Here is a 5,000-nt window from a genome sequence, read left to right as displayed (position 1 = left end):
TTGTCGCTTCTTATGTCGTCAGTAATATTTAATAATAATAATAATAATAATAATAATAATAATGGCATGGTATCTAAAGAATTCAAACGAGAGAGTGTTGGCAGGAGTAAGAGGGGTAGGAATTTTAAACAGTGATGAAGCAAAGGAAAAGAGAGACTTTAAACAAGAAAGACAGAATGCTAGCTTGAACAGATGGAAAGAGAAAAAAATGCATGGCCAATTCCTGCGCAATATGCCGGAGACAGTTGACAAGGACAAGATGTGGGAATGGACAAGAAAAAGTGATTTAAAAATCGGAACTGAAGCACTTATTTTTGCAGCCCAAGAATAGGCACTGAGAAAGAATTATGTCAAGTTCAACATTGACAAGTCAGTGGATTCCCCACTTTGCAGATTGTGTGGGGAGAAGGTTGAAACAATAAACCACATTATTAGTGAATGTAACAAACTGGCGCAGAAAGAGTACAAGAGAAGGCATGACAATATTGCCAGACTGGTGCACTGGAAACTCTGTTGTAAGTATGGTATAGACAGAAGTGAGAAATGGTATAGACCTTATTCATAAATGGCGGTCAATTTATAATTCTTTTGTCGAAGTGCAAATTAGCCTACCAAGCCTCCATACCATACAGTGAATTGAAAAGAATTCTTGCTTTAAAATGAGGCTTGGTAGGCTAATTTGCACGTGGACAAAAGAAGTATAAATGTGACCGCCATTTATGAATAAGGTCTATGAGCACCAACCAGAAAGGGTTGTGTTGCCCATGGAAACACAGCGAAAGAAAAATTTTATTGAGTATATAGTAAACTAAAAATCGCATAGGGTTGCTGTTTTGAAAGATATCAAATACCATACCATACCATTTCCTATACCAGAATACAAAGAAAAATAGCATGACTAGGAGAGTACAACTTCATTGTACTTGAGCAACGGCGATTTTGTAGACAGTTATTTTTAGAAATATTTTATGGCGAAACTAGACATTTCCATCTAATCGCAAGTCATTGCATGTTATCACCTATGGGATTGAGAATGGTCACTTGTGAAAGCCAAATCTTATTTAAGAACTCGCCTAAAGATATATCTTGATCTGTAAAAATGCCTTTGTAGACCTATTACTAGAATTGCAGGCGAGTGCGTATACATATGCATCAGTGGCAATTCCTTCATTCTGATCGGCAAAGCAGACTGAAGAGAGGAAAGCTTATGCAAAAAAGAGGTAATTCATTTCAAAAATAGATTACAAACCAAGCATTCTAATTGGTCAATGATCAAAGAAACTCACACATAGCCAATCAATTGCTAGCCTTGGATAGCTCCAAAGTTCGAAACTTGATTCGTGATATTTGTGCGTCCCGTCTGCTATGTCTAAAGTCACACGATTTTTCTCGTGCTATTTTGAATAAATAGGGGCTTGCAATTTTTTGGCAAAGACCACAGCCTTACGTGTGCTTACCTAAGGAAACAATGTTGCGTTGAAGTGTAGTACGAGTGCACTTCGTGTGGCATTGGTCCTAACATATGTTTTAAACTGACTGGTTGATGAAAAAGCTGAATAAAGCGGGACAGCGAGAACCAATCGAAGCGACCATATGGTGGTGAATTACCGGCATCGCGAAATTGGTGGTTTTCACGTGACGTCATCACCGCAATGTTGGTGGACGAAAAAAAACAAAGATCTCTCATTTACTCCTTTTGTTCGTCCACCAGAAATTGTACATTACATCATTGTTATCTGTGTCTCTTGAGACTGGTTGCAAAACACCTCTTAAAGCGAAGATCTAGTAAGTTGCCGACCAAAAAATGAGACAAGAATTGGCTATCAATGAAGTATATAAACCCTTCGCTCATGTTACATCCTTTTAACGAAAACATGTTTTATACACCTGTTTTGCTTTTGTCAAAGAGCGGATATCAAGATCATGTATGCTCTTCCTCCAAACAACTCCGAGCTGTTGATTAGATCCTGAAATTTTTGTCGACATTTTTTTCCCGAGTCTTTTATATCTTCAGCTTTAGGGTGCATTTGGTTTCAATTGTCAAGATTACCTTTCGGAAACTAGGTATGATATTTTTTCACAATTCGAAATTTCTAGTGAAGATGTTTTTCTGGTGACGAACTGAGTTCCCTTGATGTCGATCAGGGTTGACAAAACAAATTTTTGTACTATCAGCTGAAAGAGGACAAGTTAAAACATGCTCTCGTAGTTCACCAGTTTCCAAACACGTTGTTTTGATAGAATGTTTTTTGCCAGTTTGGTGTTTTGCTTGAAAAAACACTGGGTAGAAGCAGGAAACATAGCTTTAAATCTTCTTTTATCCTCCCTGACTAAGGATATTGCTGTTTCCACCTCGAAATCTTCGGACTTCGGCAACTTAGAGGAATTGTCTTCCAGGTTCTTGTTCCTACAACATGGAAACGAGGCTGGACTTGGAAGGCTCATAAAAGTGACTAAAGAGACTACCAAAATGTTGGAAATTAGTTGCATAAACGTGGTTGGCAACTGGAAATGTGAGCCGAACTGTCAATAAGCTGTTAAGCAGTCACGTGATCAGCAAGTATCAGTCACGTGACCCTAAAAAAGCCAGAATTTAGCCGTACCTAACAAATTGAAATAGGAGTATTCAAACAGTTCACATTTGAATAAATGATCCTTGAAATCTAAACTTTGAATAATCTCTGACAAGTTCTTCAATAAAACGAATGATAAGATGCTTGATAATACTTTAGAGTGGAATAGGACAAATAAATTTTGTTTTGCAATGATTGTGATAAAGGTACCTACCTAACAGTTTAAGAAAAAATTAACATGGTAACAAATCTATAAATCTTGATCAATCGTTTATTGAAAATCGAGACAAAAAGACATACATGAAAGCAAGGTTTAGCGCGAAAACGAGATGGCATCAGATCGAGGCTCTCCTAGTCCGCCATTTTGTTTTTCAAAGGCAAGTCATTACAGATTGAATAGAGACGTATTCGTCCTAAACAGCTGCTTATAAACGCGTCTGAAGGATAGACAATTGAAAAAGAAAGCTTAAATAAACGTTTAGCAGGGGAAAAATAAAACTTTCAACCAATTATCAAGACAACTCAAGGTAAGTCACTATATTCTCAATAAGCTAACGTTAAGGTCATTGTAAGGCAGCTAAACATCGATTAAGTCAGGTCAATAGATTCGAAAATATGCTTTTTTACAACATCCTAAAATGAAGTTGCTGCCCAAGACAGCGCCAGAGGTTTACGAGGCATTCCTGTGTGGGGATTGTGTGACAAAGGAGACGGAAAACTCGTTCAACCAGATTCACCAAGCGCTAGAGCATGTGAATCACTCCGGTAAGGTGGCAGGAGGGCTTGTTGGAATCACTCTAACAGATTCTGCAAGAGATCGTTGGTGTTTAACTTACAACGAGAGAGCCAAGTTGTCGGAGGACACGAAAACGAAATTTAACGTCGGTGGGAAGGAAGGTGATAGTCATAGAGAGCTGGGAAAGGCAAGAATGCGGCGAGATGAAGAGGATGTTCTTAAGCTGGTGTCATGCTTCACGAAGTATGAGGTCTTTCGTCAAGCCGAAAACTTAGTCTCAGTCACAACCGGGGATGTTGCCAGTGAAGAAATCAGATATGACTTGCTGGTCGCAGAAGAAATTGGCAAGACCATCGTAGAGTTTGTGCAAGACAGGCTAATAAAGAAAGACGTCAAGTTTCACGACGGTGTCAAACAAAACAGAAAGCTCAAAACATTTGAAACCTTGTATTGTTTACCAGTTTCTTTGGATAACAACAAGACGGTTACGCTAAAGGCAGACCGAGATCGCTTGAAGCGTGTCGTGGTAGCCTTAGAATCTGGTCATAACGTCGATGTAGACGAACTGTTGCAAAGAGAACTTTCTCCTGTCCCGCTTTCAATTGCCACTCCCAAAGGAAGTCTTAGGGAAGCATCAGGGAAGTCAGATTTGAGCAAGATATTACAACAGAATGTTTCTCAGAGCCAGCGCTCTGTCAACCAGAGTGAGACATGTACTATTATCGATGGGATGGCGGCTGTTCAATCTCTGGCCAATGCCTCTGGTGCAAAGACGTTTGGAGAGTGGTGTGACAAGTTCAGTGCGTTTGTTACCTCCCACTTCTCTGAAAACTGTACTAGAGTCGACGTAGTATTTGATCGCTATCTCCCAAATTCTATCAAAGGAGGAACAAGAAGAAAGCGCAAAGGAGGGAAGAGCAAAGGCATCAGGAGGAATGTGGAGAGCCAGGAACTGGGGTAGGTTTATTGTCTTAGCGGACAACAAGGCCAGTCTTGCCCATTTTTTGTGTACGAAAATGTCAGAAAGTCACATTGCATATCCTCGTCGTGAGCAGGTTGTTAGTGGTGGATTCAGTGACACACTGAAGGTATGTTCATCTGATAGGTCAAGGGAAGACTTTGAAGGACTGGCTTCTAACCACGAAGAGGCAGATACAAGAATTATTCTCCATGCCAGAGATGCCACAGTTGGAGGCTACAGCCAGGTTAACGTTTTGTGTCGTGACACAGATGTTCTTGTCCTCGTATTGGCATACAGGGAAAATCTTTGTCCAAACATATGGATGTTTTTTGTAACTTCTAGAAGAACGTGTTACATACCAGTTCACAAGATCACATTGCCGGAAGAGAAGAGAAAGTCTCTGCTAGCATTTCATGCCTTAACTGAATGCGATACTACGAGCCAGTTTGTCGGTATAGGTAAACAAAAAGCATGGAAAGCTTTCGACGGTCCTTCAGTAAAGCTGCTTGGGCACCTTGGCGAAGAAAGCCATCCTAATGCTAATGTACTTGCAGATGCTGAGGCATTTGTCTGCCAACTCTACAATAAAGGCACAGAAGAAGTCCATGTCAATAAGGAGAGGGCAACAGCATTTCGAAAGACACGAAAGAACCTTGATTCCCTTCCTCCCACGCAAGATGCTTTGCAACTCCACTTGCGACGAGTCAACCACCAGGTCCTGATATGGAAG

This window comes from Montipora capricornis, chromosome 9 (assembly GCF_036669925.1).
Source record: "Montipora capricornis isolate CH-2021 chromosome 9, ASM3666992v2, whole genome shotgun sequence".
NCBI lineage: Eukaryota > Metazoa > Cnidaria > Anthozoa > Scleractinia > Acroporidae > Montipora > Montipora capricornis.
Note: the sequence above shows the minus strand (reverse complement) of the source record.